The sequence below is a fragment of the Panthera pardus genome, unplaced genomic scaffold (genome assembly GCF_024362965.1).
Source record: "Panthera pardus isolate Hobbes unplaced genomic scaffold, ASM2436296v1 HiC_scaffold_2, whole genome shotgun sequence".
In the NCBI taxonomy this organism is placed as follows: domain Eukaryota; kingdom Metazoa; phylum Chordata; class Mammalia; order Carnivora; family Felidae; genus Panthera; species Panthera pardus.
This window is the reverse complement of record NW_026526765.1, coordinates 109,491,912-109,516,081: the sequence shown is the minus strand read 5'-3', so window position 1 is coordinate 109,516,081 and position 24,170 is coordinate 109,491,912. Positions and strand designations below refer to the sequence as shown.

Below are 24,170 nucleotides of genomic sequence, written 5' to 3'. Positions count from 1 at the left end.
CATGGAAACTGAGGGAAGAAGCTGCTTCTAGGGACTGATCAGCAGTGTCAAATGCTGCTGAAGTTCACATGAGATGAAGACAGAGGAGGGTTTGTTGGCATTAGTAACAAGCAGGCAGTTGGCAATATGAGTAAGAGAGGGGCTTCTGTGGGTGGTGAGGTCAGAGGCTGGTTGCAGTGGGTTGAAGAATGAGTAGGAGTTGAGGAGGTGGAGACAAATACAAAAATACATTTTGCTTTTAAAGAAGTCTGATTGTGAGTGAGAGGAGGGGGGCAGTGGCTTGAGAGATGGTTGAAAAATGATATTAAAACACAGTGACGTGTGTTTAACGGTGAATACGAAAGGATCCAGTAGAGAGGGCCCGTGCACCAGTGAGGGTGCAGGCAGAAATGGTGGAAAGTAGAAACAGTTCCACCTGGTGACTCTTTTTACTTTGAGGAGAGGGAAGCAAGATCTCCTGATGAGGGTTGGGGGACAGGCGTAGCCAGCCACGTTTGAGGACAGTATACGAAGTTTAAATAGCTGTGTGGGGGAACCAGAGAGCTTCTGCATGAAGCCCCATCTCCGTGCAGTGCGGGGACTCAGGTGGCTTCTGGGGACCTCCCAGTACTCTTTCTCTGTGGGAGTGACCTCCGTCCCCCTCACGCAGGCACCGGCTTGCATGGTCTGTGTCTCTCCCAGGGCACTTCCTTCTTTCTGACTCTGTATACAGTTATTTGTGGGCCTCTTCGCTCTCCTACGAGACTGTCTGTTGTAACCCCCACAAAGGCGGGCTTTGTCTTTCTATTACTCACAGCCCTGTGACAGTGCATGGCACATAGAAGGGGATCAAAACCCATTTGTGGAATGAGTGAGTGCGGCCTGACCCTGCAGAAAACAGCAGGACACTTACTGTGTGATCCGGCCAATCTATCTTTAGAAAGCAGGCCTGTATCTAGTGTGCTCTGGGGTGGGGCATGTAGCTGGAGATACAGGTTTAGGAGTCATTAGAGTATATAAATGACCAAGTGCAGAGAAACTTGACTCTGGTGCCCTATTCCCATTTAGATGCTCCCAAGTTTACCACACCCAATTATTGAATGCCAGCAATCTTAAAGCAGCATTCTCAAACCCTACCAGCAACAACCCCCTCCTTCACTAAAATATATTTTGTAACTCCCGTTTTACTTTCTTGAGGTGAAATTCATTGGTAACATAACCCACCTTTTACATATAATTAAAACATTAATATAACGTCCTAATGGAATAGGAGAAATGAAAGGAAAGTCATTTATAATTAAAAAAATACTTTTTCAGTGCTTTTTCATACCTAACGTAGAAGAGAGCTTTGTCAACTTTTATGTGGGTCTAAATCATCTGGAAGTCTTAATAATGCAGACTGAGACTTTAGTAGATCCAGGGTGGGGGCCTTAGATCTTTCCTCTCACAGGTATGATGGTAGATGTGGATGTTGCTGGTCTGTGGACCACCCCTTGAGCAGCAAGGAATAGGGCTCAAAAAGAAGTACCCGGATGCTTTCTTCGCTAACACACGTATTTGGATTTAAGAGAGGTAAAACAACATCTAACTGAATATTGATGGCCCTTTTCTTTAGAGTGGCATTTTGAAATAAGACAGATATATATGTGTATAATCATCAATGTGACAGTTTCAAAGGCAGATTTATACATGTCCTATGGGTGACTCAAATACCATGATATGATTTTGGGAAATGATGACTAGTGCTGGGAAAAGTTTTGGAAAAAGCAAAGTAAATCCTTCCCCATTTTCCACTGCAGTTTCATTATGGAATAATTAAGGATATATTGAAACCGCGCAAAAAACTTTTGGTGTTTATATGTAAAACGTAGTTAGGCTCTTGTCTCAGAGAACTGTAAATAGGATTTTCACCTGCATCCATACCTGGCAGGACTTCAGTCGCGGGGAAAACTGGACAGTTCTTTGCTGTGACCGTCTCAGACATTGCAGAAAGGCTGCGTCTCTGTCCCTGTCCTGTAAATGCTGATAGTGCTTCCCAGTTATCGATACAACCAAAAACATGCCCTCAAGCTTCCGCAGTACTCCTGCTGAGAACCACTGGCCTTGAGAGACTAAGGAAGAATAGTGACAGTGAACCGAGGCTTCCTGAAGCACATTGCATGAGAACCCACTGCCTGGAACAGGAGGTGTGTTTCCCTGGGAAGGAGCCCCAGCCAGATTGCCTCCACTAAGCTGAGTGTGCAAATCCACGACTGCTGAGTGGACACAAGTGGCTCATGTTTTGTGTCACAAAGACAGAAGCTGGTTTCCCAGGATAAGACATTTTCAAGATACTGAGACATAATTACACATCTTTCTAGGCACAAATTAGCGCCATTGGTGTTTCTACTCTATTAGTCAAGTGAGGCCACAGTCGTGGCCTTGTTCCTGTTCATCCTGGAGGAGAGGGAGAAGTAGATCAGGTAAGCCTGGCTCTTCCTGGCTGCCACCCATTTCTCTGGCTTCATCGGGTGCTAAGCCTCTTTACATTTACTCTGTTAATTTGTTTTTGCTTTTGCTTTTGGGGTTTCTAGAAGCTTTTGGAGGTCTCAGTGGTCTCTTATATACCATTCTCTGTGCCCACAATGTTCTCCTGCTTTCTTATCCAGTTTAAATGACCCTTCCTTAGGGAAGCCTTCCTAGACTCCCAAGACCAGGTCACAGATGGGCCTTCTTTCCACGTCCTGTCCTTTCCGTGTCCTGTCTTTCTGAACTTCTTTATAACATCAGCCACAGTACTAACTACAGAGTGATTCCTGCTTAAAGTCTGCCTGCCCTTTCACATGGGAACTAGTTCCACTTCCCAGCACAGTGCTTGACACCAAGCAGACGCTCACCCCTTGATTGATGAATGCATATGAGTCAAAGTGGAGGGATGTAATTAATTAATTAATTAATTGCATGTTTATTTATTTATTTTGAGAGAGAGTGCACATGCATGCATGAGAGAGAGAAGGGTAGGGAGGGCAGAGACATAATTCCAAACAGGCTCCACACTGTCAGCACAGAGCTCAATGTGGGGCTTCATCTCATGAATGGTGAGATCATGACCTGAGCCGAAATCAAGAGTCAGGTGCTTAACTGGCTGAGCCACTCAGGCTCCCTTATTAATTTATTTTCATAATAATGATGAATTTGCAGGCCAGGAGTCTATGGTAGGATTGAGATAACCTAAGAAATACAGGGAGGCATGGGGCACCTGGGTGGCTCAGTTGGTTAAGCTTCTGACTCTTGATTTTGGTTCAGGCCATGATCTCATGGTTTGTGAGTTCTAGCCCCGCATCAGACTCTGTGCTGATCATGCAGAGCCTGCTTGAGATTCTCTTTCCCTTTCTCTCTCTGCCTCTATGCTGTTCACATTCTCTCTTTCTTTCAAAAATAAATAAGAAAACATTTAAAAAAAAATACAGCAAGGCACAGGTGAGTTCTTCTGAAAGAAAAAGGAAGCTATGGGATGTGGAGAAGTTTCGGGGCAACCATACAGCCGGCTGCCTGACTATCTGCAGTTCTGCTGGGCGTGGTTTGGGTGTATTACACATGTGGTGTCTGTAGATCAGCAGGAAAAGGATATGTGTGGACAGAGTGAGAGCAATTCCAGAGAGCTAGATACACATTCCAGGGGGTACAGATTACTAGATCTGCTCATGAGCTGGAAGGAGCACTTAAACTTTTGCCCCACTGGAAAGTGACTTCATATAAGGCAGGGCCCTAGCTTGCTTTCCAGTGTCCATTGTTTCTAGACTTTGGAGAAGTGAATGAAGTCCCTTTGCCTTCAGGTGTGTCACCTGTGAGTGGGGACATTTGCTATGTCAGAGACCATCGAGGAGGATAGAGCATGGGGTTTGAGCAAGGCCTTTGTATGTTATAAAGTATTACACAAGTGTTTATTACTTGTTACTCTCTTTACGGCCCGAGCAGCTTCCTCCACACCATCTGTGATGCACCTGGAAACCTGAAGAAGCCCGCACGGTGCTGTGCTTGTTCAGTGATTACGCTCAGCCACTCTACTGAGCTCCCGCTGTAGGCCAGGATCTTCTCTAGGCCTGGAGAACTAGAACGTAGGGTGAACAAAACAAAGCAAGTGGCAGTTAAGTGGCACAAAGCAAATTAAAGTGGGGTAAGGGGCCAGAGATGGACGGAGATGGGGTGTGACAGTTTGGCTCGGACCATCAGTGACTCTTGAGTAGAGAGATCTGGCCAAGTGAATGAATGAGCCTCGCGGTAGTGTATCAGGGTATGGATGAGGTTGTTATTTAATTGAATCTTTTCAATAATCCTGGAAGGCAGGTATTTTTATATGAAAGGATATGGGAGCAAGGAGGTGGGAAGCAAGGTGCCCGAGCAAGCAGGGCAGGGGAGCACAGGGCGTGTCTCGTCCTGCAGCACTGCTCCCCATCCTGTGCCCACACTGCCCCTCTCTTTCCATCATCAGCCACGTCATTCTGTCCTCCTCTTTCTCTTCCCACCCTGGTGACATGGGCCTTTCTTCAACTTTCCTGGGGTGCTGATTTTAAGCTCTGAGCTGGATCTCACACACGCTCATTCCTTTCCACCTCCTCAGCCAGGTCATCGTCATCTCTTGCTAGCAGAAGCTCCCAACTGCCCTCTGTGCTTCCAGTTCATTCTCTGAGCAGCAGCTCAGGTGATCTTTTGCAAATGTAAATTGGATTGTGTCACTCTGTGTTGAAAATCCTCCAGTGGCTTCCCACTTGTGCTCAGAATAAAACTCACACTTCTCGCCCCGACTCTAGCCCGGTGCGATCCCGCCTCTGCCTACCTTTCCAACCTTTTCTTGTGCCACTTTCCCCCTTGTGCACTCAGATCTTTTTTCAGTTCCTGAAACATGTCATGCTCTATGCCCTTTACATTCTGATCCAAGCGCATGTACCCCCTGAGCTCTAGCCAAGTTTTCTTCATTTTGAGTCTTCAAATTAAATGTCACTTGTGCAGATAGGCCTCCTCTAGTCCCCCAGCTTAAATTAGGTCTCTCTTGCTATGATAGACTATGATACCATGAAAAACCATGGCCAGAGGCTGGCCATGGTAGGCAGGCTTCACCGCAGCCCCAGTGATCCCACCTCCTGGCTTTCACAACCTCGGGTAATTCTTACCCCTTCAGTGGCATCTGAACCCAGTGATTTGATTTGAATCAATAGAATATGGCGAAGGTGCAAAGATATCACTTCTTCAATTAAGTTACAAGAGATCATGACCTTTGCCTTGCATTCTTGGCCTGAACACTTTGTTGAAGCAAGTTATCATATTGGAGAGACCCAAGTGGCAAGGAACTGGGGGCGGCTTCTGGTCAACATCCATCCAGGAACTTGGGCCCTCGAGAAACTGAGGTTGGAAGTAGAGCTTTCCTCGGATGAGCCTTCAGGGGGAACCACAGACTCTGGGCTGACGTCTCCAGTGCAGCCTTGTGAGAGGTTGTGAAGCAGAGGACCCAGGTATGCCGCACGTGGTTTCCACTCCACAGAAACCGTGAGATAATAAATGTGTGTTGTTTTCAGGTACTCAGTTTTGGACTAATCTGTTATGCCACAACAGGTGACTCTTACACGGTCTGAACATTCATTCATAAACATTTTTTTAATGAATGAATGATTGCCTCTTTCATGCTGTGAACATATTAAGCAAGATTGGGGAAGGAAGTGTCCCAAGACACCAAGATCAAGCTTATAATCTTTGTAGCTCTCAGGTCTCATAGGGCTTTATTTCCCAGGCCACATAACAAACTGAATAGAAGGCCTGTTGCCTTCCTGAAAAGCTAGTTTTAAGCAAATGACCTTACCTTTGACCATTCTCAAGACCATCTCTTGATCCTCTCAGGATCTGGTGTTCTAATAAGATAAATTCCGAAACCCGATATGCATTGTTTCTGACAGTGCATGAATTCTCCAACTGCACAAATAACCCCACCCTTTTTCCTAGTTATCAGTGATGCCACGCTCATGTGATAATGCCCTGAAATGAATAATTTATGGTTTATGAGTACACTTCATGAATATACAGGATGCCATATAAAATAACATAAATGTTTCCTAATAGAATTAATACACTTTCCAAGCAGTTCAGCTCGAGGCAATTATTGCACTTCCTGGGAGATACAAATTACTTTGCCCTCAGCCTCATGCCAAATAACCCCCCTAAGACACACACTAATTACCCAGAAATACACGGCCTGCCATAGCTCATTGACTAATTGACAATCAGTTTAAAACTTCAGCAAAATATCTTAAAACTTAGGCTTCGCATTTAGCAAGGAAACCCATTTTGTTTATCTCCCCATTTTTGGTCTGCCTCATTGGTAGAGTTGTAGCTTGGCTTGTCAGTAATGACTGAGCAGACTTATTATAATGATCAATGGTAAAGGAACAGCATTCCATCATAGCATGTAGCATTTCCATCTTTCATTTCTGTGATTCTATTAAGAACAATTACCAATATTATATCCGTTAATATGGTACAAAAATAGAATGCAACAGTTACTGCTAATGTGGTCCATGAAGCTCACGGTATAGCCTCAGCCACCTGCTTCCTCTTGCACTTGGAAGATGTGCCTTTCCGTGCCCTGTGCCCGTTCCCTTCTGATCCGGGCACGTGCACCCAGCACGTGATCGTGCTGCACCTTCATGCCTTCCTCCTGCTTCAGAAAGAAGCTCTGGGCCAAAGCCAAGGCCTTGGGAATGGTTCCACACTATATCCTTCCTATCTACAAGTCACTGTTGGCAACCTCCCTTCGTTAGCAAGTGTATGCACCTCCCTGTGCTTGAGTCTTCTTTCAGAACATTCCAAGAGTTGACATGTCATCTCAAAACTTTTTCTGGATTTTCTAGGACGGTCCAGTCTTCTAAGGGATGTGTACCCAAATTTCAGACAACTGACTTGTAATGAAATATCCGGGACATAGCCTGTTCATGCACTGGAGATGGCTGTCACAGGTGGTGTGGAACAGATCCGGAGGGGTACAGAGCTAGGAGATGCAATTGTCGTGGGATCGTTAGACTGGTGCGTCATCTGGTTGCAGCCACAGAATAGTCAAATAAGAGTGGCTTGAACAGTTAGGAAATTATCTTTCTCACAGAACAAGACTTCCAAAGGCAAGAAGTCAGGGGCTGGTGTTGCGGCTTGTTGATGGCATCAAAGTCCCCGCTCCTTCTGTCTTTCTCCTCTTCCATCCTTGGCATGTGGCAGGTCGTCTCCTGTTCTGGAAGTAGGAGAGGGGTCTGCACCAGCTGTGTCTAATGCTTCCAACAGGAAAGTGCAAGCTCTGCCCTACATACTCATCACACTTCAGCTTAGGTCTCAGTAGCTAAAACTGTGTCACACTGGCCATTTTGGCTAGAATGGAGGCCTGGAAATGGTGTTTAGCTGGGCACGGTGCTGTCCCTAATAAATCAGGGCTCTTTTAGCAGGGGTACATGGACACAGAAGTGGGGGGCAGGATAAGTGAGTGTGTCATAAGTGGGAAGTTCTGAGAGAAGAAGGGATTGTCTAAGCTGGAATGTGAGGGATGGGTAAGATTTAGGCAGGAGACAGGAGAGGAAAAGGATCTTTTGTAAAGTTACAGTGAGTAACTCTGTGCAAGGAAGTATGACTGGCATGTCTAGGAGATTGGGGGAACATTGCTCCAAGAAATTTTGTTCTGAGAAGTTGGAAAAAAGTCAGCCCAGTGAGGTGTGTCCAGTTCTGGGAGGAACCCCCCCCCATCCCTGCCCCCAACACATTCCCCCCTCATGCTCCCTTCTGGAGCCTCCTTGGTCAGATTCAAGCAGACTTTCTGACCAAAAAGAATGAAATCTTGGGGCGCCTGGGTGACTCAGTCGGTTAAGTGTGCAACTTCAGCTCAGGTCATGGTCTCACTGTTCGTGTGTTCGAGCCCCACATCGGGCTCTCTTAGAGCCTGGAGCCTGCTTCAGATTCTGTGTCTCCCTCTCGCTTTGCCCCTCCCCTGCTCATGCGCGCTCTCTCTCTCTCTCTCTGTCTCTGTCTCTCTCTCTCTCTCTCAAAAATCAATAAACATTAAAAAAAAGAAGAAGAATGAAATCTTAAGAGGATTCTGCTCCCTGTACTTTGATCTCTCCTCTAAGCCAGTTGTTTGCAACACTGGCTACACATTGGAATAACTTGGGAGAAGTTGTAAAAATCCTGATACCAAGGCCATTCCCCAGACCAATTAAGTCAGACTCTGGGTGGGGTAAGTGGAGTGCTGGTAAAAGTTTAATAACTGGCTCCTTAGGAAAAAAAAAAACCACAAACCCATGCATGTATATACATACCTAAATTTATTATAAATTTTACTGATACAAAGAATGTGTAGCCTACCACTTACAAACGATCATAAAATAGACAGTACTCTTTTTTTTTTAATGTTTATTTATTTTTTTGAGAGATAGAGACAGAGCATGAGTGGGGGAGGGGCAGAGAGAGAGAGAGAGAGAGAGAGAGAGAGACAGAGTCTGAAGAGGCTCCAGGCTCTGAGCTGTCAGCACAGAGCCTGATTCAGGGCTTGACCTACAAGCCGTGAGATCGTGACCTGAGCTGAAGTCAGACACTTAACCGACTGAGCCACCCAGGCGCCCCTAGACAGTACTCTTTATTATAGAATGTTCTTTAGGCCATTGATTCTCAGATAATGCTTTCCTTTTTTCTTTTTTTCTGAGCTCTTGTGTCTGTAGTTAGCTTATGGCTGTGATTTGACTGTGATTTCACACAATCAGACTGCACACGAATGCTTGGTTACTTTCCAAACTCACCCATTGACTCATGGATGTGATTCCATCATAAATGTTAGTTGACATTTTCGTTTACGTTGACAAAGAAGATGAACACAAAACAACAAAGATATATGTTAGAACTTCACTTGTTCATCAGTGACACGAGAGATTTCTTTGCTGATGAGGCCTTAGTTTTCAAATACTGGAAGAATAGTTCCTTAATTTTCTGTGCCATTCACCATGTGACATTTAGAGATATGATACACTTTTAAGTTTAATTTGTATTATTAACCTCTCACCTGTCCCTTTCATAAGTCTAGACCAGGGCTTGGCTAAGTTTTTCCAGTAAAGAAACAGATAGTAACTATTTTCTGTTCTGTGGACCACAAAGGGTCTTTTTCCCCTTGCCCCCCTTTTTATTTTTATTTCTATTTTTTTTTAATGTTTAATATTTATTTTTGTGAGAGAGAGAGAGAGCAAGAGCGCATGCACAAGTAGGGAAGGGGCAGAGAGAGAGGGAGATACAAAATCCAAACTAGGCTTCAGGCTCTGAGCTGTTAGCATAGAGCCTGACGCAGGGGTTGAACTCACAACTGCGAGATCATGACCTGAGCTGAAGTTGGATGCTCAATGGACTGAGCCACCCAGATGCCCTTGGGCCCCCCTTTTTTTTAATTTTTTTTTTAACGTTTATTTATTTTTGAGAAGGAAAGAGACAGAGCATGAATGGGGGAGGGTCAGAGAGAGGGAAACACAGAATCGGAAACAGGCTCCAGGCTCCGAGCTGTCAGCACAGAGCCCGACGAGGGGCTTGAACTCACGGACCGCGAGATCGTGACCTGAGCCGAAGTTGGCCGCTCAACCGACTGAGCCACCCAGGCGCCCCTGTGCCCCCTTTTTAAAACAATCTTTTAAAAATGTGAAAACTCATGAGTCATGCAGAAACAGACTGTAGGCCAGTCTTGGCCTGTGCACTGTAGTACGCCCATCCCTAATCCAGACATCAACACAGCAAATCAAGCCCTGATTTATAGTATTTGCTGATTCCTGTGGTGTAAAGATTCCATAAGCCACCAGTGTGACAGCACTGAATGTGGAGCTGGGCAGAGATGCATGATGACACATCATTAGGTAGTGTTTCCACCATTCAGGTGCAACAGACAATCCCAAGAGCATAGACAGTAGTCTAATAATCAGAAAGTGATGACTGTTGAGTATTTACCACCTTTATTTTATTTTTTAAAACTTTTAAAGTGATTTTTTAATGTTTTATTTATTTTGAGGGGGGGAAGGGGGAGAGAGAGAGGGAGAGAGAGAGAATCCAAAGCAGGCTCCTCGCCCAGTGCAGAGCTCAGTGCGGGGCTCCAGCTCATGACTGTGAGATCATGACCTGTGCCCAAATCAAGAGTCGGATGCTTAGCTGACTGAGCCACCTAGGTGCCACAAATACTTCTATTTTTAATAAGACTCATTTGTTTGTGTGCTTATATAATCTGTTTTTGCATAGTGGCTGTGTTTAACAACTGGCTTTGGAAATGTAGCATTTTCTTGTGAGCTGGGAAGAATTGGCTCTGGTACACCAATAGATGGGATTCAGGTGTCTTTCTGTGAGGGGAGGGTATTTTTTTTTTTTTTTTACTGTTTTATTTATTTTTGAGACAGAGAGGGATAGAGCGTGAGCAGGGGAGGGGCAGAGAGAGAGGGAGACACAGAATCCGAAGCAGGCTCCAGGCTCCGGGCTGTCAGCACAGAGCCTGACGCGGGGCTTGAACCCACAAACCGTGAGATCATGACCTGAGCCGCAGTCAGATGCTTAACCGACTGAGCCACCCAGGTGCCCCGGGGAGGGTATTTTTTTAATAGACTTTATTTTTTAGAGCTGTTTTAGGTTCACAGTACTATTGAGCAGAAATTACAGAGATTTCCCGTTTACTCTCTGCCCCCACATGTGCATAGTCTTCCTTTTATTATCAACACCCCCCAGCAGGGTGCTGCATTTATTACGGTTGATGAACCTCCACTGTCACCTCATTATCACCCAGAGTCCATGGTTTACATTACAGTTCACTCTGGTGTTGTACATTCTATGGGTTGGACAAATTTATAATGACATATATCCACCATTATAGTATCATAAAGGGTAGTTTCGCTGCCCTGAAAATCCTCTGTGCTCTGCCTCCTCACCCCTCCATCCCCTCTCCACACCCCCTGGCAACCACTGATTTTTTCTTTTTTCTTTTTTTACTGTCTTCATAGTTTTGCCTTTTCTGAAAAGTCATATAGTTGGGCTTATACAGTATGTAGCATCTCAGTTGACTTCTTTCACTTGGCAATCTGCATTCTGCCTCTGCCTTTCCCAGTAGTCAACTCCTGGTTTTGTCGCACCTGAGTTATTGCCACTCTGCCAGCCTAACGGAGCCTCCTGTGGTCACCTGCTCTAATTAACCACCATGCCTTCTCTTCTGCCGACACAGGTAAGTCAGCAGCCTCAGTCTTGATTATTTATTTGCAACTCCAGGGCTGCACTCCCCCATCTTCCTCCTGGAACTAGTGCCTGGCACAGTCCGTACACAATAGATATTAGAAGAACGAGCTTTCCAAGGACAATCCGGTTTCTACCACGGCTCTGTAGGCAGGAGAAGCCAGGTCAGGGAGGCCTATCATGAAAGTCACTTATGTATTTGATCTCAGATCCATCATCTACCTTCCCCACTTTGAACCTCGACATACTGACCTCCTGCAAGCTTCCTTGTCACCTGGCTTTGGAGATAGTGTGGTCTGTGGAAGACTGGCGAGCAACGGGAGAAAAGGAGCCAGAGTATTCCTCACTTTTTCTTCCTGCCCTGGGTGGTGTCACTGCAGTGTCTGTGCCCTGTTCCACACTCCAGCTCCTACTTACCAGTGCCTTCTGTGATCGTAGCTTCCTGGATAGCCCCGGCTCCGGGGCTCTGCTCTTCTCTGGCCCCAGGTACTGGCTCCCACTTGTGCTCATTTGCCTTACCATGCCTTTCACCTCGTTCAACATCTTTGTAACAACTCCCCAGCATTCCTTCTCTTGAGGTTCTTTCTTAGCAGGACCTTGTCAGATTCAGTTTGATATGCTTGGCTGAGGATTCTGGGCTTCATGCTTTATGGAGGGTGGTAGGACAATGCTGAAGGTTTCTGAGGAGGAAATGGATATGATCAAATGGGTCTTTTAGGAGGATTCATTTAGCAGAGGTGGAAGGAATGGACTATAGGATCTATGGATCCCTGGAAGATGTGTAGATAGCCTTTACGAGTCTGTGGATATTCTACAACTGTATACAAAATTTTGTGTATATGTGTGTAAGTGTAAGTGAATTTTTTCTGTGGAGGGAGGCCATGCTTTTCATCACATTCTCTGTGAGATTCTAATTGTGTTAAGAACTACTAGGCTAGAAGTAGGGAGGCCAGTTAGGAAGCTAAGTAGTTCAGTGTGTCACTGAGGGTTCTGGCAAAAAACAGCATTCACCTGAGAATGTTCCCATGGCGGCCTTAAAGAAGAGAGTGCATTCAGAAATATGGGCAGGTTTAGATGAATGAGGAAGAAGCATCGGGGCACCCAGAGATCAGCATCAGTAGGAAGCTATCAGCTTCCCCCGCCCAAGGACTATAGGGCAAGGGGATGAGACTGAATGAAGGGGGCCCAGGACAGCTGGAACCCCGGAGGAGAGGCCACTCTGTGGAGCAGGAGTGCTGGAAGGATCAGCCTCTTCAGAAATGGGGGATCAAAGCAGGGAGCCAGGAAGGAAGGCACATGCTGGCCTTTCTCCTCCCACTCTCTGATCGACTATCATCAGGGCCTCCCAATGGTGTCTAATCACCAAGGTTTAGAGAGGCTAACCTTCCAAGTGAAGCTGGGTGATGTGATCAGCAGGGCCAGAGCAGGGCAGCAAGTGTGGGTAAATGGATGGACTGAGACAGAGCAGTGTCCCAGAAAATAAATAACACACAGAGAACATGTTACTTAGAACTTCTAGAATTGTCGAAAAGGGGCTAGACAGAGTTGAATCTGACTTCTGACTGATTTCTGACAAATCACCGTCTGATTTCTGAATTCTGCTTTTTATCAGACTGTCCTACACTAGGTTGGCCCTACCCAGCGACACCAGATAAAGAGAAGCAAATATAGAGGATTTTGTTGTTGTTGTTAACTTTGTCCTTCCACTACTGCTTATAAGCTCTTTGACATTGGAAGTCACAGAATGTCCCTGAGCCTCCCTCATCCATAAAGTCTGAAAGTTGCATTTGATGTTCTCTGTGGTGCCTTCTGGCTTGAAAGTTTAATGATGCTGTAAGGGGCGCTTTGGCTTCCTTCCTGTGAAGGGCGTTCAGTGTTCTGGCTCCTTCCAAATAGGTGAGCAACCTTCCCTTGCCTGCCATCATCTGTGAAGCCTGGAGACCAGCAAAGGCAGCAAGTACCCTGTCCCTCTGAGGAGCCGACTGCAGGCTGTTAGCATTTTATCGACTTTGGCTGTGCTGTTAGTTTTTAGGATTCGTAGTGAGACGCTTTCATAGATGTTTGAGTCAAAGTGTTCCCTGGGCCGAAGGAGCATAGTTTTGAAGATATGTTTGCATTCTGTCTGTGTTCTAGAGAGGCCTAATATAAAGAAACAACCCAGCAACTCTGCTTGGGAGGGATTGGGGAGAGTTGCTGAAAGGAGCTTGCTTTTGTACGTGTTTCAGAGATTTAATTTTATTAGCCGATGCAAATGATCTGTTCCACACATGTAAAACAAAAGGACAAGAAAATGATCCCTGTGTCAACATCAGGATGTCTGACTTAAAATCCCATTCAAATAACTCCCTAAAAATGATCAGACACTGAATACATTATTTTTCTGACTTTGACAAAACCAGTCTGCACAAAGAAGTGGCCCCATGAGGTTATGGATAAACCAGCCACGTTAAAACTCCGGCATTTTCATGTCAGTCACAGATTTTCTTAAGGGCCAACTCACTGTTTAAGGACTAATGTGTTTGGAGAGGGGAAAAAAATCGCACTGTGTTATTAGGCAGAATCCCCTTTATATACAGGGATTGGATCAGTTTGACCCTGATTGTGTTGCCTGCTTTATTGTCCTACTTCAAACACGGGGCCCTGGGCATCATCTTAAGGAAGGGCTGATTGAACTGTCGGCCTGACACTTGTCAGCTGTGGATAATACGGGTTTCAGTCCGTCATGCTCACACATAAATGAACCATGACAGAGATAGACTGTTGAATAGAAAAAGCAGTTTTACTGTGGATAACCTTTCTTGAATAAATGCAACAAATAATAAAGTCTGAAAAAGGGGACATGTACCTTAGGAGAGCAGTGACGTTCCGAACCAAATGGTTATTATCTTTTGGGGCCCTCAAAAATTGCCCATCTATCAGAGCATGTGATGGAGAGAAAAGGGAGAAGTGCTATATGATTATAAGAAAAATGACGGCAGTTGAGTCCATGCAGCCTTCAGTGTGATAGCACATAACAAAACCCCGTTCCAGCTCACCGGGGTTAAAAAAGGAGGCATTGTTTGCGTACCAAATGGACTCCACAATTGTTTGTAGAAGATGGTGGCACACATCTTAATTACAACGGCAGAAAAAGAATCTGAAACTATTTCTCTCCAACGTCTCTCCCTTTTCATTTAAAAAGAAAAAGAACTCCCCGCAGAAATGGCGGAAATTCTACATTTCAATCAAGATGGTCCAAAGAATGATTTGAATTTACAGGCCTGTAATTGGAACAAATTGGAAACAAAAGAAAAGCTGGTTGAAGCCACGTGATGTGGCCACAGTGCTACTATGTACAGTAGTCTGCTAGGAAAAAAAAATCATGTTTCTTTAAAGCGAAGCTAACTCCGCTGCAAAGCTCCAAGCAATTTGCATAAATGTCTCTACCATGATTTTTTTTTTATTTATGGGCCCTAAGTTTCTAATTAAATACTAATTAATACTATCACCAGAATTGTCTCCCATCCCCAGCTCTTCATAGCTTTGTCACTTTGATTAATGCATAGTCATTTATTAACTTATTTAACAAGCCAGGGTGCCTCATGACAAACTAGATTAAATTATCCTCATAACAGTCTCATTACTGAAAAAAAGGGAGTTTTAAACTTAATAAAAATTATCTTCAATAACGTTAAAGCTTTTCCACCGCACCCTTAAAAGATAGAAATAGGTTTCTTGTTTGATTTATAATATATGGAGTTGTATAAAGCATCCATTAATAAAATTTATAAGTTCATTTAAGCTTGCACATTACAGTAGTGCTGTAGCCTTGGGTGCTTATTATTTAACTTTTGCTGTAGTTATGAAGATAATTAATGTCCTGACCAGACAGGGACTAAAATACCCACTAGAATGAGGTAATTAGAGACATAAATAATGTTTAGGTTCTTGTGTGCTGCTTTCTAAATTAATTGTTTTGTTTTCCACCCAAACTTGATAAAGAAGAAAATAAGAGTTTACCAAGGAAGTGTACGGTGAAGGTGAGGTGTTTGTTTCTGGCGGATCTAGAAACTGTTACGAAGCCTCACAGTTTCTGGCCTGGAGGAGGGAGCTGGGTGTGCCGGGGCATTCAGCGCTTCCCCGGGAAACCGTGGGCCCTCCTTGCTCTCTGGCGCCCTCCAGTGGTCAGGTCCTGGAGGCGAGCACACCTTGCAGGCCTGCGGATCCGTGGACCCCGGAAGCCCAAGGGGGTGAGTCAGAAATGAGAACTGAAGGAAGTGTCTTCATACAGCGATGGTGTAAGCTTCTCAGTCAGACTCGGAGGAGGAGAGCCCCCGGGGTGGGGGAGGCGGGAGAGCCGAACAAGTCTATGGCAGCAGATCTTTCATGCTGACAAGGCAGAACATGGGAAGCTGTGGCAGAGGCCTGCTGGTCTCAAAACAAGTATGTGTCAAGACATTAGAACATATGTGGAGCGCTGACCCGCGGTGGGGTGTATTACCATAGGAATGCAGCACGTCCTTGGGCTTATTCTGTTCTCGTTTTCGGTTTCTTGCTAAGATAGCACTCTCGTTGAGATTCCTAGGTAATCTGGCAGGAGGGCGGTGGAAATGCATGCACCGATGGAAACGTGTCTTGTTAGTTGAGCTTCCTTATGGCCTGTGGTGTCTCGAGTCTTTGGGTGGGGGTGTCGGAAAGGGGCACTAGCTCCCTTGTTGCAGGTAGAGAGCTGACGCTCTGTATGGATATCCCTTCACCATTTGCGAAGCCCTTTGACACGCATGCTGAGTCCCTCCGGCATCCCATGAGACCAGAGGGAGGGCCTCTCACTGTGGTTGCTGAGGAGCCACGTGGTGCCTTGGATCCACACAGTGGCCCATTGGTTACTCCAGCCCTGGGAAGAGTGCCTGGTTCCTTTCCTTTTGGTTTCTGGTGTCCCCCCCCCCCCCCCGCACTGCTGCACCTCCCCTCCATTTCTTCTCTCTCATGCCCTCCTTCTCCCTCTCACCTTTCCTTTTAGTCCTTGATTCAGAGCAGAGATAACAATAGCTCTACCTGTTCATGTACGAAAATAGCTCACTTGTCAGAGCCGCTCGGGGACAGGTGCCTCAAAAACTCTGTAAGTGGAAGAATGGTTCAGAGAATTTTCTTCAGGTTTAGAGTGTTCCGTGGTCATCGCCATCTCTAGCTCACGACCCATCCCCGGGAGGTAAGTGGATGGCAAACATCCGCATTATTTATAACCCTTGTTTAGCATTGATTAAGATTTCCATCTTGGCAAACCTATTAGTAGAGACCTATTAGTAGACGTGGCTTTGGCCCAAAATAGATCAACATTAGGCCAGACCTCAGGTCCCTGTTTTCCTTAGTTTCCCCCTGGCAACTTTGAGTCCAGTGTACTAAGTACCCAGCTGGCCCAGTATTCATTTTGGGCAAGTGGGCCAAATTAAGTTAAGCAGGGCCCCTAAGAACCACGTGAGATGTCCTAGGTTAATTAAAATAAAGTACAGTAAGGGAAGAGCTCATGGTCAGCACAGGAGGGTGAGAGCCCAGGGGGCTCTTATTCCTGCCTAGGTCCTGCCATTTGTGTCTCCCTGGGCTTTATCATGATGGCCTGAGATGTGGAGTGGCAGGGGGGGGACGGTGGCAAGATGAGAGGGGATTAAGGATTAAGGATGCACAGTTGGGAAAAATAGAGAAGTAACTGTTTTCAGTGGTTCTCAAACTTTCATGGGCAAAACAATGCAGATTCTCTGGCTCTGGTTTCAGAGTTTCTGATGCCATCTGTCTGAGGCCCAGGAGTCTGCATTGCTAATAGGCCTGTGACTCTGATGTAGGGGTCAGTCCGTGGACCCCTGGTTATAAAATATTGGTCTAGGTAGGAGGGTACAAAGAGAAGATGGAAGAACTGACAGGAGGGGAGAGAATTTTGCCCGAATCATCTTCACCCCTCTGAGAAAGTGCCATAGTTGTTATGTGTCCTTCTAAAGGCCCGGCTTACCTGGGGATGCATCTCCAGGTGGCAGGTGGCAGGCAGGGGGCAAGGAATGGACAGATGTGAAAGATCCCCTCACCAGAGGAGTGTTTGGTCACAAGCACATGTCCTTAGCTCTCCCCAGCACGTCTGCTAAGTGTTTGCCCTGTCCTCCTTATTGCATCCACCGCAATCAAAATTTGTCACTCCCCTGTCCACCTCTTCCTTCTGACAGCCGAGGAATCCTTCTGTGAGGGGAAGTCTGAAGGAGATGGGGGTGCAGTAGGACCCTGAGCCCAGGCTGCTCCAAGCATCTGGGGAAAGAGAAGACTGTCTGGAGGGGCCCTAATGCCTCCCTCCACAGCACCCCCACCCCCTCCCAGAATAGGGAAGGTGAGGCATGGGCTTTGATTAAGCTGTCTCAGGCACACATGGCCTAAGTCAGGCTGGGGTCAGCTGCGCAGTGTCTGGCTTCTGAAGGCCAGTCTGTTGGGCGGGTCGGTGTGTGACAGGTGCTGTGAGAGCAAGTGTTCCTCATACCGCTTCAGAACTGAGCACGCGCTCAGTGGGGACCTCCTGACCCACTGGGCTTTCTCCACGTGCTCCTCATGCCTTTACCACGATGCAGGCGGGGTGGTGGGTGTGACACATGTGTATATAGTTCAGCACAACAAACACTACTGGGTCACAGGCAAGTGCCAGGCACTGTGCTGGGCGCTGGTGATACAATGATGAAGGGAGTTTTCTTTCCAGTTGGCTTGACTGTGCTCCCAGAGGCTATCAGTGATGTTGCCCTGAGGGGAAAGGCTAAGTCTGGAGAGGTCACCTGGGGCTCAGCCGGTTCCCCAGCTTCATGCAGCCACCTGGTATAGAAAGGGAGCCTCATGGCTAGATGGATTCAGGTATGGTTTGCAGGGTGAATGTGACTGAGGGAAAAAAGTGACAGGGCTTAGGACTGTGGATCTCAGACTGGGGTGTGCAAACCTCCAGGGGCTGTGTGAGACAACCCACCCGGAATGAGCCGAGAATACCAAAGCTCTTACTGTATTGGTCATTCGAAATCTTGTCATATATGCCTTTCTATTTTTGCGGAATGTTCTAAAATGAAGGAAGGTCAGTCCAGTAGTAAACTTTATGCAATTTATGAAGGAAGGAAGGAAGGAAGGAAGAAAGAAAGGGAGAGAGGAAGGAAGGAAGGAAGGAAGGAAGAAAGGGAGAGAGGAAGGAAGGAATGTCAGAGATAGGTGGTCAGTTATGTTTCTTGTTTCACGTTGGATGTGTATCATGAAATGAACTGACAGGTCATGGGTTAGAGTACTGCCAAAAGAGTGGCTGAAGCTCTGGGTCCTGGAGTCTGGGCTGGAAGGAGAAGGAAGCAAAACCTTGAGGGAGCCAAGAAGATGGGGAATGTGGAGAGAATGGGGGATGGCAGCGCTCCACCTGATGCAAAGTCAGAGTTAGTGGATTTAAGCGAACGAGGTCTTAGGAGAGGAAGATGAGATCAGAGAGCCAGAGGAGGACTGAAACTGCCTTGGGTGGAACAAGGCGGGTGATTCAAAAACCACCTTGTAAAACAGGGCAGGGAGGGAAGGAAGGGGAGTGGGGGCCGGTGCGGTGGATGTACTGTCCACGTGGACATTAACGTGCCTGACTTGATGGCAGATTGCAGGATAGAAAAAAAGATGGTAAGCCACTAAGGTGCCTTTAGAAGGTCTGTGGGGGGGTAGTGGTGGGCAACCAAGTGGCACAGGGAGGGAAGGAGGGATTGACTTGAAGGAAAATGAGTAAAGGTCTCTTTGAGGAGAAAGGAGGACAGATCTGGGAGTCTGGGAAGAGTGGAGAGGAAGGAGCAGTGCCCAGGCTCCAAAGGAAGCAGGAAAAGAAAGTTCCCTACCCCTAGGCTAATACTGAGGAGGTTGCTTACCATGGAACAGAGTTCCAGAGGGATGGAATCAGGTGTGCAGTGGGAGTAGGTGTCGGAGGAGGGGAGGGGAGCAGGCTGGAAGGAACCCTGCCCGCACTGGTCAAGGCGTGGCCTTCTCCACGGTGGGGAGGGGAGGGAGGAGGAGGCGGGGCAGGGGCCTGTTTGGTGGGTTGCAGAATAAACTTTGAAATCACAGGTGGCATTAAAAAAAAAAGGAATATACAAATGTCGTTTTCGTTCAAAACCACAAAATATGTTATCTATGGACATGCACAGTGACAGCCATAAACCATCCTGTACCTTGTCAACTGAAACCCATAACCTGTTCTTTAGTTTTCAGTTTCTCTGACCTTATTGGTGAGAATCATACTTTCAACTTCTGGTAACAGTTCATTAGTAGCGATCATGCAGGATCTGAGGCATCAGAACATGCTACCTCCATGCCACCTTCACCCACCGTGCCCATGCCAGGCTCCTCCTCCTCTTCGGGGTCTTCGAGATCACTTGTGCTCGGTTTCACACAGCAGGGAAGCAGCCCTCAGTACCTTTAATAGTGCCGACAGTACCTTTCCCGCCCTAGCCGCAAAGTCTCGGAGCGAAGCATCACAACCAACTTCAGAATGGTTTTGCCTAACGTTCTCAGCTGTCAAGGGCCCTTCTGGTGTTCTTGGCAAGGTTATTGCAGACAGTTTGAATGTTTTCAAGAATAATTTCTGCATTGGTTTTTGAAATCTTCATTCATTGGATTTAGTGAGTCCAAAGGTGAAACACATGGAAGCCAAGCCCAGCCACCTCCTTAGCAAGATGCCTTCTTCAAAACCAGCTGTAGCAGCCCCCAGTTGCATCGGGAACGCTTCCTTTTCATTCACTGTACCTCAGTTGTCCCGCCAGACTGCAGCATGGCTGTTGTATCTGAACATTTGCCATATGCTCATTCAGTTCTCCCTCTTCGTCCTCACTAGCAGCAACCTTTCTTGAATACATTTTTCAGCTTGTGACTCATCACCTTTCCCTTTCAAGAGCGAGGAGTCATCTTTGGTCTCAATGAATTCTACTTTTCTGAGGCCAAATATCTTCAAGATTTAGGGTCAGCCGCTCTCCAAACACCTGCAAATGCATTTAAAAATGGGTCAGTTCCAGGGTAGAGTTTTTCTTTTATGATACCAAATGTATTCATAATACATTATGCAGGTGTTTTGATGAGAATCCAGAAACATCTTGAGACACCATATTTCTCAGAAATGTGAGAATTTAAGACCATTGCTGTTCCAACAAGTCTTGTGTATAGAGCTTTTTATTGCATTCATTTGCATTATTTTGTTTACTTCTCAGAACTCTGTCAATTAGTCGCAACTCCATCTCACAGATGAGAATGGAACACAGAGAAAACTCACCTAAAGTCACACACTAGGAAGACAGTGGAGCCAGAGCTAGGCCCGGTGTTCTCTACGCTAGATCATTCTGCCTTTCAGGATTAAGGGCCAATCAGACAATAAGGTCATTCCACAACCAGGCACCTGGCAGGTTAGAGCTGAAAGAGACCCCTTTCTGTATGTAGTTCAAGCCCTACCTTCCTAGATATTCAGTAAATGTATCTAATTAGAAAAAAAAAATGTGAATCGTTTGACTGTATACCTATAAATATTATCCCTGGAAAGAAAAGGAACATTTGGTAAATGTACAAAAGATATGGGAAAAATTTGCATGTTATCCTTGTGGAGGGACCATGTTAATCTTGTCTGTATTGTTCCGGTTTTAGTATACATGCTGCCGAGCACTCTCCAGAATATTTTAAAATGAATATACCACGATAGAAAACACCAAAATGTATCACATATAGTAAAGGTCAGTATTGTTTTGTGAGACTTTTGTGTTGGTTGCATATATTTGTAGATACTGCGGGTCATGATATAGTATTTATTTCATGCTGTGGATTGTGCTAACAAATGGCGGAAGGCCACTGGTGTGGTAGAAAAAGCACTGGAAAATGGGCTCAGTTACTGGACTCGAGGCATTGCTCTGCCAGTAACCACCTGCGTGAGCTTGGCCAAGGAACTTAACCCATCAGGGCTCCATTTCTTCATTTTTAAAATGAGAGGGTCGAGCTAGATGTTTTTGAGATCCCTTTCCCTAAGATTCTATCATTCTGGTGATTCTCTCATGGCATCGATGAGGCACAAAAGCCTTTGAAACGAGGAAGGTGGGTGGAGAGAGGTGTCAGGAGCAGCAAGGCAAGCACGAGCCGGGTGCAGACACACAACTTTCCCACAACAGCTGCTGCCCCCGGTGCTCATTCTTGCTGCTTGTCATCATGCTGGTAGCACCCCAAGATGTTGCCGCCACGAGGGTGTGAATGATGACCGTGCTTAAATCCAAGTTGGAGCCTGTGGACAGCAGTGGAGGTGAGGACTGCCAAGCACACACACCTGGTACCACTCTTGGCACTGCGAGGTGCTCAGAAGCAGTTCTCGATGACAAGCATGATGAATATTCCAGGGAGGAAGCAAGGGAAAGGCAACCTAAATAGAAAAAGTTGAAACTCAGAAGCCATATTTCCTCTACAGTCTATGCAGCCCTGGAGTAATAAAGGTTTTCCTTAGAAAAAAAGAGGGGAGCAATTTCAGAAAATATGCAATGTGAAATGTTTAGTATCATTCCTTTTCTGGTGTATACTAGCACTTAGTTTTCTGTAAAGAACAGGGACCAGTTATCACTTCCCACTCATTTGATGATAAGATGTAAAGTTAATTTCATGGTGGAGAAATACCCAAGAGATTGCTTGCTTTCCATTAATATAGAAGACATTTTTGACACAAGCACATAGGACGTGTACATGTACGCATACACACATGTACACATATGAGACCTGATAAATACATTAAATGTCTAAATTATTAATTGATCTTAAGACAGCATACAACATGACAAGCAACAAGATTATCTGTGTGATATGCACCCACATGTAGAAACTGAGAATGTGTTTTTTTTTCTCACATAGAGACGTAATACCAGAAAACATTCTGCCTTTGAAGAACAAGAGTACAAAGGTGTTCCAACAATTGAAGGTTACAGTTTTGCCCAATTGCTTATTATTCATTGCACTTGGAAATAGGACATGGAGGGGACAATAACCTTTCCCAGCCTGGATCTCTTTAGCATGCTTTAATTTAGTGTTACCCCCTAGGTAAGATTTAACAAGATGTCTCTGTTGGCCTGCAAAAACAAAACAAAACAAAACAAAAAAACCTGGTTGACAAGAGCCTTGTGTGTCAGGAAGCAGATCAGAAGTGGACTTGGTTATTGTTAAACACTGTGTACTTTTAAAGAAGTAGATTAATAATTTAAGGCATTTTAGTACTTGTGGAGAGCCCTGAACTGACAGCTCTAGGGCCCATTGCCTGTCTGCAGCTCAGGTGCATCCTGGGTCTAAACATGGAAACAACCCCATAGATGAGACTCTTCCAGTCACTCCAGCTAGACTGAGGAGAAGACACAGCCTGGTGGTTGAGTCTCACCATGACTGTGGCCGTGCGGCAGGCACTTCTGAACAGAGTCGGGAGGAGATGCACTTGCTAGACTCTCCTTTTTGTGTAGGTGACTGGAGAAGTTTAAGAGATGAATACTTTTTGTCATAACCTATTGTGACAGACACTAAACGCATGAGACTACTGTGGAATGTTGATGTAGCGTCTTTGGTTGGTCTGTTTACTTCCAAAAGACAAACACAAAATAAAACAAAATCCAAAACCAAAACAAAAAATAACTCCAAACAAAGTCCCAGCCACAGGAAAAAAATACCCAGCCTATACTAACCGAGTGGCCGTTATTTTTGGCTGTGGGCTGGGCTGGTGAGACGCTGTTTGGCCGGCTGTCACCGTGCACAGCCGTCTGACTGGAATTTTCGTGAGCTGGGAAAGGAATGGTTATATTTGGCCTCTGGAAGGGAAGTTGCTGAGATAGAAAGGCAGCTTTGGGTCATAGGGTTTGAGCCCATGCCAAGGGGAGGGGAAGCGGGTCACCCGTTTCCAGCTGAGGAAGTTGGTGGGACAACCAAGCTGAACCCTCTGGTAAGGTTGTGGTGGGGAGCCTACAGGGGAGTGTACCACACATCCGGGCTGGACTGCTGGAGAAGCTTGTTCCGGTCCAGTGAGCCCCGCTGCCCCTGGCTGAGCCGGCCAGGACGGCCAGTGCCTGCAGAACAGGATTCACTGACATCTGTTTTCCTTTGCTTTGCCGCCAGTGCTCAGCGTAGGTTATCTCCTGGTATTGATTCATGGAAGTTTCCGTGTCGTTTACTAGTTATCATTTACACACCCTCTGTTCACTACTAGATCGTGGGTGCTTCTGCTTTACCTTCAGGATCTTCAGAGCTTCCACACACCAGGACATTTAAGAACCAAAACAGCATGAGGTTGCCCCCTTCCCCCCCGTGCACTCTGGGTTATGTATATATAAAGTAAATGATTAAATCTTCAGTTGTGTTATAAAAAGAATGACACTTGAGTCATGATAGAAAAACAAGATTGTTGTTTATGAATACACCACTGAAATATGCATTTTGTAAGGCTCATTGATTTATTTCCAATTCGAGAAACCACATAGACATACAAAATGGTTCATTAGGTATTCATTATACCTCCTTAGCTGCTTTTATTAGAAGTGCCCCTGGTGCCAATGGCAAGGTTGATGGTTTCAGGGGCTGAGTCAATGCTTGAAGCTCATCAATTTCTCATAGGCAGCTTTGGTTTAAGGTATTTCGATGATTTTATAGAAATGTTTTATCCCATTAAAAGCTATAACTTAAACTGTGGTGCGGGGTAGGCACACATTCGATGATGAATGGCTCTGTGTAAGAGATTTCCAGTTTGTCAAATCTGCATTAAAGAACTATATTTGAAATTGGTTAGAAGGTTGGGTGAATTCTCCAGATGAAAATGACATTTGTTTTATGGATCCCTCTGAAACAATTCCCCCAGAGTTTTCATTTGAATAAATCGTGTCCAAGTTCAGCACTCCAGAAACACCTAGCCTGGTAGAGTTGTGTCGGATGCTCTTCTGGTTCCTCCTTTTAGG

At 45.7% G+C, this 24,170-nt stretch overlaps 1 long non-coding RNA gene and 1 pseudogene across 1 annotated transcript in view; one reads left to right on the top strand and one right to left on the bottom strand.

The window, feature by feature from the left end:
• The window catches only part of LOC109246378 (uncharacterized), a 152,889-nt gene that overhangs the window by 8,994 nt on the left and 119,725 nt on the right, over positions 1 to 24,170 (top strand). The window lies entirely within an intron of this gene.
• LOC128778437 (U6 spliceosomal RNA) lies at positions 20,781 to 20,875 on the bottom strand (annotated as a pseudogene).